Raw genomic sequence first — 21,767 nt, forward strand, 5'->3', positions numbered from 1 at the left:
CATCACAATTTATTTCTCGATCTGATTTATCATCATCACTTTCTGAGATTGGAACATTACTTTCCTGCGTTACCTGCATGCTGTCTTCTTCTATGGACAGATCTGAAACAACATTTTCTCTTTCCATATTTTCAACCATATGGAAATCTTCAGCCTGCTGATCTTGACAAGTATCCTCTAAGATTTCTGTGTGCTGCTGAAATGGGTTCTCATACAGAGCCTCCATAATCTCAACGTCCATAAAATTATCATCTTCATAATATTTCTCAAGGCTTTCAATAAAACTATAGGCATGCTTGCAATAGTCTTGAACTAAATTTAATGATGGATAAGATGCTTGATATCTTTCAATAAACAAGGCATGAAAATCCTTTAAACAGTAAATACAGGCTTGCGGCAAATTTTCATACCAGGATTGAGCTGCACCTTCCAGAGTGGCCAAGAATATCTTCATCAAGAAATCTTCAGGAAAATCCACTTTCAACTTGCGAATATGCATATGAAATCTAACTAGATGTAAAGCAGCATCCTTCTTACCATCATCATTAAATATAGGCAGATTCCTTGACCAATCTACCTTTGGAATTTTATTTGGAAAACTAGGGATGTGATCTCGGCTCAGGGGAGCGTATCTTCTTGCAATCCGATCCATCTTGAAAAGCTCAAAGCTACTGATCTCCCTACAGTGAAGTCACCATGAAGCATTGATCTCTGGAGTTTTCAGTGAAGGAGTCACCAGTGAATGATTTCAGCCTTGTAAGTGTCTGATCGTTGTCTACTATCAACAATCAGATCTGAACTTGATACATGTACTGGGGTGAAATGCAAATGAAGTGTTGTATTCACAAGCTCACGGAGATGGACTGAAGCGGCGTTTATCTACTTCCGCTTATGCAAAGCAAAATCGTTTCGAAGGCTACCTGGCATAACTTCAGGCTCCGTCTAAGACTTATGAAGCAAACACATCAATCAAACAGACAAGTTGTTCTCCCCAGTATGGTCGCCAATATGTTAGCACTCGAATTTGCCTCAGGCTGAAGAAGGCAAAACTCAAGGTAACATCAAACCACTTAGCCTCGTAGCTAGCCCTACGAGGACAGGAGAGGGCTCTCTCCAGTCTATCTCAGCAAAAAGTTTTCTAAAAGGGGCTGAGATGACTTTAAAAGAAACTGATTTTAGGCTAGTAAATTGATAAAAAGGGGTTTTTAATAAAATGATGGGGTTTTTCTGGGCTGCATGGGGCAAAGGAACAGCTTGAACAGAGAAATGTAATCAAAAACACGGATTATCCCCTGAGGCAAGGTAGGCAAGAAAGTTTAACATCAAATTGAGTTTAAATGGAATGGTAAGACTGCTGAGGAGTTGACAAGGGCATAGAAGATGAATCCTTGTCAAACAGAAGAAAACATTAAATATGAACAAACTTAAAGGCAGAGCATACAAATGATGAATTCTACCTTAACACTTCATTTGTTCAAATGGAAACGATCCTGAAATGACATGAAAACATAACAGGCTACATATGAAACAAAAGAGGACACAAATGTTAAATCTCATACCACAGGAATCTCAGGGATCAGAGCTGCATTTTTTATTAAAATCTCTGTCAAAACTGTACAATAAAAGCTCTCTGTTTTCCACCAGCTCTCAGAACTCTCTCCTTTCAAATTGATGGCATTAAAACACATTTGCATGCTCATGCAAGCTTTAGCAAGCAATAAACCTTGATGATTTGAGGCCTACCTGCAACCTTGAAGAATTTTGGGGTCCTTTGGCAGTTTACAGGTGATTTTTTGTGAATGAATTCCCAACAGGTCGCGCCAGTGTATTTTCTCAATTGGTAAGACCCCCCTGACAGGTCGCGCGCTTTTGCAGGAGGCTTTTGGAGGCCTTCCTGGTGTCAGAATCGGGTGTAGGATAGCTTGTTGGAAAGATCTTTGAGTATAATTTCCAACCCAACTAGAATTTTTCAATTTGAAGCTCATTTGCCTTGTCAAAAATCAAATCTCCCAAGACTGGTCAAAAAGTGCCAAATGAGGCTGCCTCAAGGAAGAGTGCTGTTGCAGTCAACTTTTGAATGCCTTCCTCAACCCCAAACTGAGATCATGATAGCTCATTGGAAAGCTCTTTGTGTCTAGTTATCATTTTATCCATCAAGAAAATCATTTGGCCAACCAATATAGGAAAAATCTTGATTTTCCCAAGGTCACTTCAGAGGTGTCTTTGATTCTCCTGAGGCAACAGTATTCTTGACATTTCTCTCAAACCCTGACACCTGTGCAAAAAGTGAAGGAGGTTTTTCTTATTTGGCATGTTTTGGACACAAACCTCTCTCATTTTTCTAAAATTCATCTTTTATTTCTTTTAAATGGCTTTTGAGTGAAACTTATCCCGATGTGTGGAACAAGGAATTTTGTCGAAATGAAGCGAAATGAAGGGGATAAGAGGCTTCTAAATTCTTGGGGAAATTTTTGGAAGTAGGGAGGGATGTTATGAAGCAGGGGAAAGTGGAATCTTAGAGATTGAGTGAGGATAAGGGGTCCAAAAGGGCAAAACATAGGGCAAACCTAGAAAATTGCCAAGTTGTAGCTAGAAACTAGGGTTTGTGCAAAAATGAGGAATTTGGCAGATCTAAGGGATGGGAAGTGTTTGATAAGGTACTTTAAGGATAGGGGAAGGTGTATGAACATCAGAATACAAGTTTTGCCGATGATTTGACCGTCCAAGAGAAATTGCCTTCAAAACCCTAGGAGAGGAAAATGACCTTGCCTAGGTGCAACTGAAGCATGAACAAGGTGTAAAATGACTCATTAGACACTGAGATGATAATGACAACCCTATGAATGATGATAGACTCAGCTGAATAGTGACATAGATTGGCATTTGGGCAACTTTGAAAAGAGTGAGAGCAAACCCCAGACCTAATGCCTAGTGACCAAATTTTGCTTGAAGACTCACTGAAATGACAAAATTTGACCTTGACACTTCAAAATCACTTTGTAAGAGCATATTTGATCACTGGAGGGAGGCTGAAAAGACTGACACTAACAGTGTCAAGATCGTTAAAAAATGAAACAAATCCTTCCCTATTTGAGTTGAGTCTTTAACTATATCTCATAAATGTTAAGTAAAGTCTTTCTAATCTCATAAAAAATCCTTCATTTCATCCACCTATTAGTAACTTGTAGTATAATCAAGTGAATGAAATGAATTTTGGGGGGAATGTGTCCTTGCATTCATTATGTTGGGGGCATGAAAAGCACTCTCAAGAACAATTTTCTCTATTTCAAGCTTGTGTAAAAATGAAACCACTCTCAAGCATAGTTTTCTCTGTTTCAAGCTTGTGTAAAAATGAAACCACCCTCAAGCACAATTCTGCTTTGTTTCAGGCTTGTGTAAAAATGAAACTTATCTTGATTCCATTTCGGTTATCATTTTTAAGACTTGTTAAACTCATTAAAATCCTAAGATTCTTTTGCTATCTTTTCATGCTCGTAAAATGTACATGAAAATGCTAATTTCTTTCCCTCTTTTCCTGCTCATTAATTAAATTGAAAGTCGATAAGATGAGTATATTTTTATCACTTTTTCCAACTCATTAAAACTTACAAAAGATCGAAACCATAGAGTCCTCTTTTAAGCCCTTTTCATACTCTTAAAACATGAAAATGTTACCGAGCACTTGATTGTTCGAACTCGTAAAAGTAAATGAACAACTGTCCTTTCAGTATAATTTTACCCCTTTTATGGACTGAACTGGACTATTTACGAAAACAATATACGTTAACTTATTATGGTCAATAAAGTTCTCTCTTGCATTATTTTATCCTTTTTCATACCTGAGAGACTAAACATACGAAAAAGAACATGATGGAGTTTACTTATGTTTTTCTTCTGACTCCCTAAAAGTGAAAAACAACAAGATTTACTTTCTCTGAGCTCGTTAAAATTTTATGGTAAAAGAACTGAATGAGTTTCCTTTTTGTGTCTTTTTTAAACTCTTAAAAGAAAATTACATTGAGCTACCCCTTTACTGGACTCATAAAAATTAAACAGGAGAGGACTCATTAAGCATGATGAGACCGAACCATTCCTTCCTAGGGTTCGTTACAAATACTTCAAAGGACTCATCTGAAGGATGACTTTACAGGACAAGCATACGTTATCCTCCTCAAGCTTGTAAAAAATAAAGAGGTACTTGCCAGTAATGGTGGGGGGCAATTGGGAAAATGTGTTTGTTTTACATTTATCATAAAGGCAGAATGTCACTCTTGAAAATTACACTCCGTCACATTTATGTCTAGGTTGGGAAATCCTTTTGTCTTACAGTTAATTGAACCCCATTGAAAGTCTTCAGCTAGTTTTGAGTATTATCATTGAGTCAAATGCTGCCAAGTAAATTGTCGTGTCATTATGTATTCAAGAGATGTTCAACCTCAGTTCAAATTACCTTGCAATTTGTAGCCTTCAATCATGTTGGCCATCCCTGAGTTAGTTCTTGCAAACCATTTTGCAAAACTTGACATTGTGTTTTGTGTCGTAGGCTTTCCTATGATGGATCACTTCCTATTGACTTCAACTCATTATCTAGGAATTTGATCTAGAAACCTTCAGTAACTTGAGGTTTGCATACCTTAATGGAAGTTTTCTCGCCTTCGACGATAAGTTCTCTATAGGTTCTAACCCCATACAGAAATTACTTGCATACAAATTTTAAAACACAGAAAATAAACCATGCGAGAGCGTAACACATAAAACATATATAGACAGAAATTTTCCCCTGGATCCCAAAACTGATACTACCAGCTTGATTTTTCATTATGTTCCTTTCAATGTTACAATACATATTTATACATGCTGAAGAATCCAATACCATGGACCAAAAACCATCGCATCCAAAACCATGGGCCAAAAACCATGTGTGAAAATCATGCACAAAACCATAGGTAGGTCCGACCAACCTAATATAGGGTCCAAAAATAATTTCCCGAGGTACTGCCCTCACCCCCCTATTGCGCAATCAATGCAATGAAGGGGGTTCCGACCCCCCTCTAACCCCCTGGTTCACTATGTGGGCTACTTGTGGAAAGAATAACACAACCCAACATTCTCCCACTTGTTGTTTTCTTTCCACAAGGGGCCATAAGAGAGCTTAGTCATTTATCCAGCCCTACAATGCCCATTGTTTCTCTACACCAAGAGAACTTCTCAGAGCTCACAGATTTTGTCAATGCATCTATGGTATTCTTCAAAGTGTCCACCTTTACCAGCAACACCTTTTTGTCTTCTATCATATCCTTCACAAAGTGATACTAAAAATCAATGTGATTTCTCTTTGAATGGTAAGCGGGGTTCCTTGCAAAGAAAATTGCACTTTGGCTGTCACAGTCTATCCTTATAGCTCCCTGTACTAACCCCATACTTGAACACAATCTTTGCAACCAAACTGCTTCCTTGCTTGCATGAGTGGCTACCATGTATTCTTCCTCTGTAGTTGATAATGCCACTACAGATTGTTTCTTACTCATCCAACTGACTGCACCTCCAAATAGGTTAAACACATACCCACTTGTAGATCTTCTCTGATCTAGATCTCCAGCCCAATCTACATCAACAAAGCCACGGATATCCAAAACTTTGTCCAATCCTGGTCTTACTTGGTAGCACAAACCATAATCACTAGTGCCACACAAATACCTGAAAACCCACTTCACTGCTATCTAATGCTCCTTCCCTAGTTTCGACATAAACCTACTCAATACTCCCACTACATGTGCAATTTCTGGTCTGGTACAGACCATCGCATACATCAGGCTACTGACTACACTTGCATATGGAACACGGGACATATCCTATTCCTCTTCTTGTGTCTTGGGACACTGTTCAGTAGATAACTTTACACCTACAGTAATAGGAACCTTCACCGGTTTACTATCATGCATATTAAACCTCTACAATATTGTCTCAACATACTTCCTTTGGTTTAACTAGAGCTTCCTCTTTGCTTGATCTCTTTTAATTTCCATGCCCAAAATATAGTTTGCAGCACCAAGATCTTTCATGTCAACTTTGGAGGACAATTGGGTCTTCAAATCATGGATAATTTCTTTGTCATTTCCAACTAGCAACATATCATCCACATACAAGAACAGATAAATAACACGGTCACCAATTAATTTAAAATACACACAATGATCTGCTTTGCTTTTGGTGAAGCCAAGTACCCGTATAAATGTATCAAATTTATGATACCACATCCTTGGTGACTGTTTCAACCCATACAAAGAATTCTTTAACTTGCATACCAATTCTTTCTTACCCTTCACCGTAAAGCCTTCATGCTGCTTCATGTAGATCTCCTCTTCCAAATCCTCGTGAAGAAATTTTGTCTTCACATCCATCTATCCTACCTCAAAATAAAAAGTAGAAGCAACAGATAAAAGTAATCTAATAGAAGCTACCTTGGCAATAGGAGAAAAAATATCACCAGAATCAATTCCCGGCACCTGGGAATAACCCTTTGCTACCAACCGAGCTTTGTATTTCTCCACCTTTACTTTTGCATTTTTCTTCTTCTTGAACACCCATTTGCTGCCAATGGGTTTCCTTCTAGCCGACAACTCCACCAAATCCCAAGCCTCATTTTTGTGCAAATATGCCATCTCATCAACCATGACCTCTTTCCAAAGTTTTCCATCCTCTGAATCTACTACTTCCTTCACAGTTCTAGGATCATCATCAATAATAGATAAAGCAAAATTTAAACAAAAAGCAGATGGACTCTACCTTTCTGGCTGCCTTCTTTCTCAAACTGATCTTCTCACACCCGGAGTTTGTGGCTCTTCATCTTCTAATTCCTCCTCTGTTGTAGAGTCTGATTCTTCCTCCTTTAACTCAAACTCTACCTTGTCATGTTCCTTTGGTTGGAATTCATGTTTAATAACATCTTTCACCTCTCTAAACACCACATCTCGGTTGTATACAACCTTTCTTTTTACTGGGTTCCAAAGCTTTTAACCCTTTAAACCATTCTTAGACCCAATAAAGATGCACTTTTCAGATTTACTATCTATCTTGGTTCGTTTCTCCTTTGGAACATGTACATATGCATCATGTTATGAAGCCAGCTCAAGAAAAGATAGAAAAGATAAATCCACGCCTTAGAATTCAGCCTCTTCGAGGGGGCAACCTCCTTTATATTACATAAATGAACAATTCTTGGATGATACAAATGACAAAACCTCCTTTCTATATATAGGAGTCTAAGGAGTCACATTATAATCCAGCCGACCTAACAATAATAATATAAAGCCACAAAAATAACAATAGAGGGATTCTAAGGGGCACAGAAATAACAATATGGGGGTAATAGGGGCACAACAATATAAATAAGGGGTATAACTACAATAGTAATGGGGTAATCACTAGTATTATAGGGACCCAACATGCCCCTCTCCTTAAAAAAAGTGTTGTCCTCAACGCTTGAGCAGTTCTGGATACTTCTGCATAAAATTCTCATCCTCCCATGTGGAATCTTCAACGGATAAGTTCTTCCACTTGATAAGATACTCTGAAATTGATCGATTTCGTAGCTATCGAGTTCTTGTTTCTGTGACTGCTTCCGGTTCCAATATAATTTTTCCTTCCTCGTCAAGTTCTGGCAATATTGTTTGAACTGGGAGCTTGCCGCCTATAACCTTATTTAAACATGAAACATGGAAAACTGGGTGCAATCGAGAAGCTGCAGGAAGCTCCAATTTGTATGCCATAGTACCAATCTTTTCCAACATCTTGTACGGACCATAATACTTTGGTGATAATTTATTATCCTTCTTAGCTTGCTTTAGGGACATTTGCTTATATGGTTGTAGCCGTAGGAATACCCAATCACCTACATCAAAAATTATTTCACTGCGATGTTGATATGCCTGTTGTTTCATTCTATTTTGTGCCAACACGAGCTTATCCTTTAAGAGTTGGAGGACTTGTTGTTGATGTTCGATGTGGTGTTCCACTGCCTGAACCTTAGAATTTTCTCTTAAATATGATGTGATTGATGGTGGTTGGTACCCATAAAGTGCCATAAATGGGGTCATTTTTGTTGTTGTATGGAAGGAAGTGTTATACCACCATTCAGCCAGAGGCAACCATTTGACCCATTGTGTCTGTTTATCAGATACAAAGCAACAAAGATATCCTTCCAAACATTTGTTTACTATATCAGTTTGCCCATCAGATTGAGGATGATAAGATGAGCTATGAGCTAACTGAGTACCAAGACAAGAAAATAATTCTGTCCAAAAATTTCCAGTGAAAATGGGATCTCTGTCACTTACAATAATCTTTGGGTTTCCATGTAGATTTTGAACTATTTCCATAAATGCAGTAGAAACTATACTGGATTTAAATGGATGTGATAATGCACAAAAGTGTGCATACTTGGTAAGTCTGTCAACTACCACCATGATGACACTCTTTCCCTCAGACTTGGGTAAACCTGTGATAAAATCCATTGAAACCTCCTCCCAACATTGGCTTGGAATGGATAAAGGTTTTAATAGACCCGGTGTCTTAATTGTTTCCACTTTATTTTGTTGGCAAACCAAACATTCTGCCACAAACTTTTGAATATCTGATTTAAGGCCATCCCAAAAAAATTCCTTCTTAACCCTGTGGTAAGTTTTTAAAAATCCCGAGTGCCCTCCTATGGGAGAAGTGTGCAATTCCATAAGAATCTTTTGTTTTAGCTGGGAATTCTTACAGAGGTATAAGCAATCTTTGTACCATAGCGAATCATTTTTCCAGCTAAATGTATCAGAAGTACTGGAATCTTGTTGTAGCTTTCGAATAAGTGCCCACACTTCTTCGTCATTCTTCCATTCCTCCTTTGCTTCGTTTATCCAATCTAGTTGGATAATAGAGATGGCACACAACAATGCTTCCATATCCTCATCCTTTCTTGAGAGTGCATCTGCCACCACATTTTGCTTCCCTTTTTTGTAGATGATTTCAAAGTCATAACCCAACATCTTTGTGACCCACTTTTGTTGCTCTTCATAGGATAATCTTTGTTCTAAAAAGTATTTAAGGCTATCATGATCGTTTTTACCTTGAAGTGTCTTCCCATCAGGTAGGGTCGCCATTTCTTAAGTGCATGGAGTATTGCCAACATTTCCTTCTCATAAATAGCTTTGCTTAAAAACTTTCCCTTGATTGGACAACTTTCAAAAGCAATGGGTCTTTCATCTTGCATTAAAACAACACCAATTCCATTTCCTGAAGCATCACATTCCACAATAAAGGTTTTTGTGAAGTCCGGTGTAGCTAAGACCGGTGCTTGGCACATTGCCTCTTTAAGATGTTTAAAGGCCTTTGTTGCTTCCGGAGTCCATGAAAATGAATCTTTCTTCAATAATGTTGTTAGAGGTGCTGCTATTCTCCCATAATTCTTAACGAACTTGCGATAATACCCTGTCAACCCAAGAAATCCTCGCAGATGCTTTATGGATGTGGGAATTTTCCATTCCTTAATGGCTTTAATTTTGCTAGGGTCTACCTTAACTCCTTCATGAGATACAATATGACCCAAATATTCCACCTCCTGAACTCCAAAGAAACATTTGGATCTTTTTGCATATAATTGTTTCTCCTCCAATAGTTGTAGCACCTTGTCAACATGTTCAACATGCTCCTTCCAAGACTTGTTGTAGATTAGTATATCATCAAAAAATACTAACACAAATTTTCTAAGGAATGGTTTGAAAATTGAATTAATCAAACCTTGAAATGTTGAAGGTGCATTGTGTTATCACAAAATCAAGCACTGGAAGGCTGCTGACCAGGTAGATTTTGTGTAACTATTTCAAACCAGACTTTTGACTAAGGCTTAGCCTCCTTAGCCTGAGAGGGCTCTCTCAAAAGGTTATTGATTTTGACTATTGATGAGATGGCTAACTCTTGCAAAGTAAATTTAACAAATATATTGGCTGGACAGACATTACAAAGACTTCCATTGGGCTTATGGAGTTAATCATCCTTCAGTAAACTATAACACTACTCATTCATAGAAGTCAGGGCATGTAATGTTTAAATACTCAAAACACATCTCATAAAAACCTCAGCTTATAAATACACACAGGAAATCAGAGCAGCAAAGTGAATTCTGAGTGATTGTGTATCTATACAACTGTAAAAACATAAAGGATAAAACAAAACCACATATCTTGAGCATTTGAAACACTGTATGAATCCTGAGAAGAAAAGCAGTCACTTGTATTACTGAAAATAAGTTTGTACACAAGCCAAAATAACACTCTGTTTCTCAAATATCCAACCCTCATTACATAAAAGTTTCAACTATATATAGAAACATAACTTTAACTACTTTGAGCTTCCTCCTCCAGCATGAGGGGAGCTCGATGACTGCCACTAATTACCCCTATCCACTATTGAACTAACTCATTAAATACAATAAGTGCTAAACTGGAGTTTAAAGAGTCCTAATTTATCTATAACTCTAATTCTAGCCTTCTCGTAGAATGATTCTTTCTTGTTCTCTGACACCTGTCTCCTTTTAGTTTGGCCGAGATGGCTGAGAAAAGGATTCAATGTCCCATACTAGCTTTGGATGCTGAATGCTTTGATGGTTCAGTAATGTTAGGAGAAAACCCCTGTTTTTCCGGTTCCAGTCTTCCACCACTTATTCGAAAATGCAGCAGCCTGTCTCCAGCTCTTTAATAGCCCAAGAATATAGAGCATCACCATGTTCCTGATGTGCTGGAGGCTTCTTTGATGAACAGGTGTGCCAACCAAAACTCCCCGTATGCAGCTCCTTCCAAACCCTAATGACCGATAATAAAGTGACTTTATAATCATAAACTTTAAACTTAGGTCAAAACATTTCACCTTTTTTAAAGGTACACCTGTCATAATTTGAATGGCCTGGTAGCTTCCTTTGATCTCTTTCATGTCACTTAGGTGTTCCCTTTGAAAACTTCTGATTATCCCATCGAACTGTTTGCCTGTATTAAAAACAGCACCTACAGTAGTTTCGCAGTTTCGTAACGCGCTACGAAACTGCGAAACTGTTTAAACAGTTTATCTTTTCCTTGAGATTTTCACTGCTGGACCTTTAATTTTTTAAACCTCCTTTACATGTGGCAGAGATCTATATGTCTTCAAAATAATGAAACTAAGCAAAATTTTACAAAACTTAGAACAACACCTTTCTCAACATCAGTTAGCAGCTATTTGACCTAGCTATGCCTTTAAGTCTGCAACCTCCTTCCTCAAGGCTTTGTTTTCAGCTCTTAAATGCATGTTTATTTTTCTAATGGATTTAGCTTGTTTGAGAGCTGGAACAGTCCATGTGTAAACATCAGCTACTAAATCCACCTGGCTTACTAAGTTTTTACTTCCTCTCAAAACAACTTTTCGATAATTTGCATACCGGACTGTAGACTCCCTAGTGGCACTTTTCACCTTGGCAATTACATTTTCTGCTGCCTCCAACTGGTTCTTTATAGCTATAATGTTACCTCCTTGGGAAATAATGACTGTTCTATTCTTGTCCTTTTGCTTAATTTTCTCTGCCTCTGTTCTGGACAATTCCTCTACTACCTCTGTTCTGGGCAGTTTCTCAGCTTCCCTTACTTGTTTTCTTGTAACAGGTCTTCTTGGTTTGAAGATAAATTTATCACCTGGTTCATCAAACCTCGGTCTTTTTGAAGCTTTAGATTTCTTAGTACTTTCTGGTGATGATTGAGTCAAATCAATGTGCATTGGTTCAATATGCACCGATTCAACCTGCTCAAACTCAATGGCCTCAAGAAAATCACTCAAGCTGGCCTTAGATATCGGGCTTTCCTCAACAGCCAATGCTTTGCCTTTTTCTTTGCTTATTTGACTCCTTGTCCTAATTCTTGACACTGTTTCAGATCCACTTGGTCCAGGTACAGCTTTCTTGTGCTTAGCTTCTTCTTTTGATGATGGCTGAGGTTGCTCTTTAATGATCAGTGGCTTCACTGATTTTCTCAACTGTAACTTGGCCTTCTTTTTATCTTTTGCCTCCTTTCGAAGCTCAGCTATTGTGGGTTCTTCAACTGATTTTTCTTTTTCTCTAACCGGCTATGGAGTAAGACCTGTTTTACTCTTGAAACCAGCCATGAAGATGAAAGAGTTCCAATCCTTACCTATTTTCTGAAGACCATCCAAAACCAACAAATTAACCAAACCATGGTGAAATAAAGATGTTTCACAGTCATCCTTCCTTAATTGCACTTTGTCACACATTTTTCTTAGACTGCGAAACAAGTAAAAGGGAATATCTATGGATGCTTTACCAGTAAAATGTAACAGCAACTTGAAGTGATAGGAATAGACCTTATTGTATCTTCCCTCACAGGTTAAGTACTTCTGAATACAGGTGAGAAGAAGGGCATAGTGCTCCTTAACATAGTTTCTAGGCACTGCTTTTGTTAGGTCTTCATTCACATATGCCTCTTTTAAGAACTCTTTGCAGGGGTTCATATCAAATTTAAAGTTCTTAAACCATTCTTGCCCCCCTCTTGGAATCTCAGTTACAACAGCAATTGACTCTGGAGACACTTGAACTTCTAACATAGCTATTTTAGAATTCAAACCCGTGAAGTTTAAAGCAAAATCCTTTGTTACCTGAGCATGGCCACCCTGCATCTTCTCACAGAAATTCCAACAGCCAGCATCCTTGAAGGCTTTCTTCACACCTTCATCTCTTAATGCAAGGTCCAAACCTTCAGGCTCTGTTCTCTGACATTTTCCAGACCTATGCTCTTTCCTCTCCATTTCGCTTTCGAAATTTTCACACAGAGAATGGCCAACAACTTCAACTCAAATGGTAATTCAATTATTTTTAACACAGGCTCGCTTGTAATCAGGCTCACTTGAAAACTCGGGCTCGCTTGCAAACTCAAATATCTCATCACACAGGTTGGTCATTTATGCATCATCTACGATCATCATAAAAATCCTTGCACAGTAAAAACCATTTGAATAATATTTATGTGCATGCCTACAAATCTATTGGTGGAGTGATGGTTAATGAGTGTTTGGGAGGTACGCCCACTGACATGAACGGACGGAAGTGATGACTCATCAACAGACTTGACCCTTTGAGGAATATAAGCTGCAAAATACACGAATCTGCGATTTCGTAGCGCAGTTAGTTATGAATTGGCATAATGCGCTGCGAAACGGCTTGATGCTGACGCGCTACGAAATGGCTAAACAATGATTACGCTGCAAAACTGACCAATGAGACTGCGCTGCGAAATTACGGAAAGGATCGGTGACATGAATAAGACAAGACATGGCTTTAACAATCATGATGGAGGATGACCGATAGGATTAGAGAATGATTTACATCAAACACCTTTAAAACTTCAACCCTAAGTAAGAAACATAGGACAAAAACCATTTGACACCAACTTTTTGACATTTAACTTGGACAAAGGATTATATACATATGTTTATAGTTCTAAGTGATAACACATTGGTAAGGCCAAAAGGCATGACCAAAAATTCATAATGACCCTCATGAGTTCTAAATGTCGTTTTCGGAATGTCTTCAATCTTCATTCTGATTTGATGATATCCTGAACGAAGATCCAACTTGGTGAAGTAAATTGATCCATGCAATTCATCCAGTAATTCATCAATGATAGGAATGGGGAACTTATCTTTAATAGTGAGCTTGTTGAGCTCCCTATAATCTGGACACATGCGCCATGATCCATCCTTCTTGTGCACCAATACTACTGGAGCTGAGAAAGAACTTTGACTTGGTTGAATTATACCAGCCTCTAGCATTTCTGCAACCATACGTTCAATTTCACTTTTTTGGACATATGGATATCTGTACGGCCTGATGTTTGGAGGAACACTTCCTGGAATCAGATGAATAGCATGATCATGATCACGCATAGGTGGGAGACCTTTGGGAGTCTCAAATACCTTGGAATGATTGTCCAGGACTTTTTGGAGATCTGAAGAAATAGATGATTCCAATGTGGAAACATCTAGCGAACATAATTGTGCAATGACACCTCTTTGCTCCTTTTTTAGAAGCTTTGTCATGCCATTAGAGCTGATTATCTTTCCTAGTTTCCCTGAAATACCCCTTAATTCAACTTCCTTTCCTTCCACAGAAAATTTCATGAAAAGTTCTTGAAAATTAAAAGCTATTGTACCCAAGGATTGTAGCCATTGGACTCCTAGTACAACATTAGCACCTCCCATTGGAATGGAAAGCATTGGGCTAGTCAATACATATTCTCCCATGGATAGCTTGATATTATGGCACTTTCCAGAACAATTTATTGTTCCTCCATTTGCAATCATCACTTGACACTCTGGTGCTGGATATAGGAAGCAATTCAATTCTTTTGCTACCCTACAATGAATAAAATTGTGGGTGCTTCCTGAATCAATCAACACTATTACCTTTTTCTTCTTGATTTGTCCTTCTATCTTGATGGTTTGAGGAGTGGTAATTCCCGCCAATGCATTACAAGATATGGTCGGATTTATTTGTTCTTCATATAGGCTTTGTTCCTGGAATATATCCTCTTCTTTTGACCTTTCTTGCTCCTTTTCTTCTTCCTCTTCACAATCTATGTAGAATAATTTCTTCTCAGCACACTTATGACCTTTTGTGTATTTGCTATCACAATTGTAACAAAGCCCTTTTGCTCTTTTTTCTTCCAATTGTTGTGGTGTCAACCTTGTAGGTTGTGGAAGACTATGGGCAACAACACTTCCGTCTTTATAGTTGTGAATGGTATGCTTCCTAGTTGCCATAATTTTGCTTTCCATTTTTCTTGCTAACCTGAATGCCTTCTCTAATGAATCAGGTTCCCAAAGGCGCACATCATGTTGGATATTATCCTTTAAAGACCCTATGAACACATCAATCCTATGCTCCTCTGGAATATCTTTTACCCTTATGTTCAATTTTTGGAACTCCTCAATGTGCTCCATTATTGAACCCTTTTGTTTGAGACTTATCAATTGGCTAAAAAAAGTGTTGCTTTTTGTATCCTCATAATGTGCTATCAATTCTTCCGTAAAAATTGCCCAAGTGATAAATTGTTTACGAGAACAAAGCCATTGATACCATACAAACTGATTTGGTTCCAAATATAAAGTTGCCATACGTACCTTTTGTGTGTTTTGCACATTATTGAGATCGAAGAATTGCTCCATCTATAATATCCATGTGGCAGGATCCTTGCCATCAAACTTCCTCATATCGATTTTTGGAACATGGTGAGTCTTCAATCCAACATTAGCATCTATGGTATCATGATTAACATTTCTTTTGTTCTCATCATGAGTTTCCTTTACTACCTTTTCACCATTAGTGACACTTTCTTGTAGCAACTTCTTCAATTCTTCCATATCTGTCTTCAAATCTATCTTCAAATCTGCCATGTCTCTCTTCAAATCTGTCTTCGAATCATCCATCTTAGCTTCCATGCCCTTTATCTTAGATTCCACGCCACTTATCTTAGCTTTTGTGAGCGTGACATTTGTTGCATTTGTTCTTGTAATTTTGATATATCATGTAGCATTTCTTCTTCTTATTCATGATTCATGCTAGAGATTTCAGGTTCCTTACTAGGTGTTTGCATTTTCTTTCCTCGGGGCATCAGTTACCGATAATAATGCTTTACTATGCCCTTTGAATTCCGTTAAACCAAGCTTACACAAAAATTTAAAAAAAACTACACACCTTTTTTCACTTTGTAGAAGCCTGATATTGAATCTGATGTATCTCTGTAATTTCGAATCATCTAGTTCTAAAATTGCTACCTGCAGTAGCCTTCTACGTCCTCTTTCCAATGCCACAAGTCTGAGCCTAATTGGATTCTCCAAGGAAGAGTTATGTGAAATCTCCCACAGTGACTTGCTTTTAGACTGGTTTAGTATAGCGAACTTGTACGACGTGCCACGAGTCACAGTTTCAACCTTTGAATCTGAAACACACATACAAGAAACTACAGTCCATCCTCTTTTTGTACCTTTTTACGAAATTTCAATCCGATCCTCAGAGAGAGAGTTATGACGATTTTCCCCAGGTCACCTGTTTTGAATGTAATTCAGGAGTCTGAAAAAGGCCAACTTCCTCAGATCATATCTCCAACAATATCCTCCGAAAAGCTCCGAAATTCGGACCCAAGGTTCCGCGCCAATTATTCTCAAATGGGTTCTTTTTGCGACTTCTGAAACGTCACAGAAAACAAGTTATAGCTAAAATGCCACGATGACCTGTTTGGAGCAGCGAAACCCTAGAATCCAAAGCTCTGATACCAAATGTTATGAAACCAGCTCAAGAAAAGATAGAAAAGATAAATCCACGCCTTAGAATTCAGCCTCTTCAAGGGGGAAACCTCCTTTATATTACATAAATGAACAATTCTTGGATGATACAAATGACAAAACCTCCTTTCTATATATAGGAGTCTAAGGAGTCACATTATAATCCAGCCGACCTAACAATAATAATATAAAGCCACAAAAATAACAATAGAGGGATTCTAAGGGGCACAGAAATAACAATATGGGGGTAATAGGGGCACAACAATATAAATAAGGGGTATAACTACAATAGTAATGGGGTAATCACTAGTATTATAGGGACCCAACACATCACATCCAAATATCCTCAGATGTGAAAGAGAGGGTTTCTTACCAATCCATACCTCTTGTGGAGTCTTATCCTCCAACACTGATGAAGGTGATCTATTGACCAAGTAACATGTTGTCTCTACCACCTCTTCCCAGAATTCCTATCATAATCCAACACCACTAAGAATGCTTCTTACCCTTTCCATCAACATCTTGTTCATTCTTTATAACACTCCATTTTTCTTAGGTGTATATGGAGTAGTCTTCTGCTGTGCTATACCACACTTCTTACAAAATTATTCAAATTCCTTACTACAAAACTCTCCATTGTTATCTATCCTCAGCACCTTTATCTTGTTCTCTATTTGGTTTTCCACCAGAGACTTAAATTATTTAAACCTGCCAAAGACTTCAAATTTATTCTTAAGGAAATATATCCATGTATTCCTTGAGAAGTCATCTATAAATGATACATAGTACTCAGGCTTACCCAGTGATGGAACCTTCACAGGTCCGAAAACATCATTGTGCACAAACTCTAATATCTGTTTTGTCCTCTTACCACTAGAGGGGAAACTCACCCGATTCTGCTTCCCATATACACAATTTTCACAGAAATCAAAATCCAGAGAGATATTACTCATACCTTCTACCATACCTTTGCCATGAAGTATTCAAAGGCCCTTGTCTCCAATATGTCCAAGCTTTTGATGCTAGAACATGGTCTTCTCTCCAGAGACCACTAGATTTTCTGCTCCACTTTCAGGAACCACAGAACTATTGCACCCATCAACAACAGTGCTACCTTGCAGCTTATACAGAGTTCCAATCTAAACTCCCCTCACCAATACCAGTGCTCCCCGAACCATCTTGTAGGTATCCTTCTCAAACACTGTTTTTACACCTGCATCATCCATCTTACTTACAAAAATCAGATTTTTGGCCAATGCAGGAATATGTAGAACACCCAGAAGTGTTCTAACTCTTCCACCTTGCAACTTCAACTTTACTTTTCCACGACCAATGATTCTAGCCTTCTTATCATCCCCTAAGAAGACATCACCACCATCGTATTTCTCATACTCGTAGAACCACTATGGGAAGTGATGTGAAAGGATGCATCAAAGTCAATCAACCATGCCTCATGATCTACATGTGTACTTGAAGAAGCCAAGTACACATCCCCACCTTCATCTGAGGTGGTTTTTGCCTCTACGGAAGGAGCATCATTAGATCCCTTTCTTTTGTTAGGAGCTTTAGATTTACATTCCCTTTTGTAGTGCCCTTCCTTTCCGCATTTCTAGCACACCACCTTTACAGGTTTTCCTGGAGATTTAGATCTCCCTCTAGATTTAGATCTCCCACTCAATGACTTATTTTTGTTTCTGTTCTGGGACCGTCCTCGTACAGACAAGGCATCACCATTCTAGCTCTCCATATTTTTCCGTCTCATCTCCTTCGTCAGCAAGGATAAGACTATTTCATTAAACTGCAAGGTAGTTGCATTGCTACCTATTGCAATAACCAAACAATCCCATGAATTTGGTAGAGAACAAAACAAACTAATGCACTTATCTTTATCTGAAATTTTGATATCAACAGACGATAACTGACTTACCACAATATTAAATGCATTAAGATGTTCTATCACCGAGTCTCCATCTTTCATCCTTAGGTTATACAACTTTTTCTGTAGGAACAATTTATTCACAAGAGACTGAGATTGGTACAAAGTCCCTAACTTGCCCCACAAATCCTTCTCCGTAGCTTCCCATGATACATTCAGCAATATTGAATCTGAGACACACAATTGTATTGTGCTCTTTGCCTTCCGATCCATCTTCTTCCATTCTTCATCAGACACTCCCGTTGGTTTAGTACCTGGATCTACTGCAATCCACTGATCTTTATCCACCAACAGATCCTCCATCTTGAGTTTCCACAACTCAAAACTCTGTCCATTAAATTTCTCAATCTCTATCTTTCCACTACTTTCCATCTTCTTTCACCACCAGAATCGATCCCACAGATCTCTCATTGAACGGGGTCTACCACAGGCCCGAATGAAACCCCTTAGCAACAAAGGCGCCCCCTTGAAGCCAAAACAACTCTGATACCAAATGCAGGTTTTAACCCCTTACAGAAATTACCTGCATATGAATTCTAAAACACAGAAAATAAAAAATGTGAGAGCATAACACATAAAACACATATACACATATATTTTCCCCTGGATCCCAAAACCAGGACTACTAGCTTGATTTTTCATTATGTTCCTTTCAATGTTACAATAAATATTTATACATGCCGAAGCATCCAATACCATGGACCGAAAACCATTGCGTCCAAAACCATGGACTGAAAACCATCGCATCCAAAGCCATGTGCGAAAATCATGCAGAAAACCATAGGTAGGTCCTCCCAACCTAATATAGGGTCCAAAAAAAAATTTCTCAGGGCGCTGCCTCGGACCCCATAAAGGGGGGCTACCCCCCCCCCTCAAACCCCTTGTGACCCCCTCGTTGCACAATCGATGCAACGAAGGGCTACTTGTGGAAATAATAACACAACCCAACATTCTCATCATTGGCCTTCGATCAAATGATTCTATGAGTGTTTGACATCAAATCATATATTCACCATTCATAGATTGTACTTTAAGTACCTTGCAATCCATTTCCATTATTGGTGGTTTCTCTCACACTTATTAATGGTTCACATCATTGACTAGTAATCAAGTGGTTTCTGTAATGTTCGACTTCAAGACATTTTCTCACATGGTTAGATTCATACTAGGGATCGGGAGATGGAGATCAAGACCCTAGATCTAGTTTCATCCATCCAGGTTGCGAGGAGTTTTCTAATCATGATTATATAGAGAGTTTTATGTTTGATGGTTGTGTCAATCCTATATCTACTTTGACATGATGTGTTTCCTTACTGTGCTTTAAGACTTTTATGTTGTGAGTATGGGAATGCCTACCTCAATGATGATTATTTTATTGCATTGTAATCCTTGATTGATTATTACAGGTTTCTAACCATGATCGTTGATCCAATCCTTGATATGATAAAGTACTCCAGTCCTCAAACCTTTCTCACTTTTCACTTTAGGGGGCAATTTGTTACGCATCATTTTGTTGCATTAGGCAAATGATCATCAAAATTAGATCTCTTGCCATCTATCCAAGTGTCATGAAGCACTCCCTTGCAAGTCAACAACTTATATACCTTGAATAAAGTGGAATTTCTGGATCTCATGGTACAAAACCCTGCATATGAGCTTCTGCGCAATTTTTTTTCTGAAAAAAACCTCATACGTTCAGTTTCTTCCACTATAAACTATGCAGAACTACACTCTGTTTCTGAACATAAACTGCACAGATAAATCAATAAAAAATAAAAATAAAAAGTGAGATCTAGAAGCATTGTTGGTTGAATCAATCACAACAGAAATCCTCGAACTCATTTTTATTCGAGTCTAACCTCATTTTTTATTGAATTAATTCCCATTCTTCAAGAATCCCTCATTCCCCTTTTAATGGATCTCATCCTTGGACTAAGGATCCCAAACTACTTTCTTTTTGTCTATTAATCAAGCCATAGGTGGGGAATTGAGGGAGGCTGTTGAGAGTAAGTTTATGCTGAGGGAATCAGGTTGGAGAGCTTATCATTCGTGGAGAGGATTGAGATCAATGGGAGGAGCTTTACAAAATCAAGGCACATGTTTTGTAGCTCCTTTATGTTTATGAAATTAATACAAACAAGCATTTATTCTCACTACATTGTTTAATAGATTAATTGATGAATTTCATGGATGGCTTATGTTATTTATATTTGTCCATTGGAATGATGTTTGTTACTAGTCTCCTTGATCACTAGTTTGAATTATTGAATCATTTATGTTGCATATGACTTTGATCCTTTGTTGTTTCCATTTGTGGAGGTCTAGATTCAAGCATGGAGGAGATGCATTGAAGCTAAAAGACAGATCTTCATCAAACATGTCGTGATAAGGTATGAATTTCCATTTCTCAACTTGTTAGCTTATGATTCAAGAAAACATAGATGTAGGGAAGGAATTAGCTTTATTGTACGTTTGTTTCTAGTTTCCTTTTAGGATCTCAGGAGATTGCTCTTGTCTGCAAAAGGGATTTTTCTACTACAACAATAGGAGCCCTATATTTTTCATATTAAAGTTATAATATAACAAGTTTTGGGTTGAAAAATTATCTGTTTACTAAGTTGATTCAATGTTGTTACATTTCCACTATGAAAATTACTACAGGTTGAGGGTATTTTAATGCACTTATGATGGTTTTTTCTATACATAACCCTAATTATGAAGTGTAGAGGAGAAAAATAAACAAGGAATCAGATCTAATTTGAGGGAATAATGGATCAAAGTGTGTGTGGGAAGTGGTATGAGCTGGTGAAGGTTATGTAGACTCAGAGGGAGTTTGCCCTATGAAACGTTGAATCTTCAAGTACAAACAATATGAAGGAAATACCTTCCTCACTAAGAGGGAGTGTTATAATTTGGGTAGCTTAGAAGGTATTTCTGAGAGAGAACAACCCATCAATAAGTCATTTGTTGGGCGATTTACCCAAATTGGGTTCTTGGACCCAAGTAAGGGATTTAGAACCAAAAGTAACTGATTGGTTCAAGACATTAAAACCCTATGGTTTTGGTCAAAGAGACCCTAAAAGCAAAAGTATAATAAGAGATCCCTAAGAGGAGGTCTACACAAAAGATGGCAAGTATTTCTCCAAGATAAATCTAGCCAAGGATGAATAGTTCACCTTCAAGGAGCCACAATAGAGAAGGGACCATGCTCGAGTTTTCCAAAGCTCGAGGAGGAATCGTTCTATATCTTGGAAACCATTTTTCTCTATGGAAAGAAGGTGTGGAAGAGATATGGGTATTTCAGTACTGTGGGAGAGGAGATGTTTCTCAACTTTCATTTGGTGAAATTTGTGATTTGTGTAAACATATTTCAAGGTGTAAAACTAGAATTGGTAAAAATACAAGTGACCCTATTATGTCTAGAATTAGTAAATCTGCAACTGGAAAAATAATTAGAAATGAAATAGGCAATTTG

Source organism: Pinus tabuliformis, chromosome 3_2, assembly GCF_031772625.1.
Source record: "Pinus tabuliformis cultivar Carrire ecotype Pingquan chromosome 3_2, CPIR1, whole genome shotgun sequence".
In the NCBI taxonomy this organism is placed as follows: Eukaryota; Viridiplantae; Streptophyta; class Pinopsida; order Pinales; family Pinaceae; genus Pinus; species Pinus tabuliformis.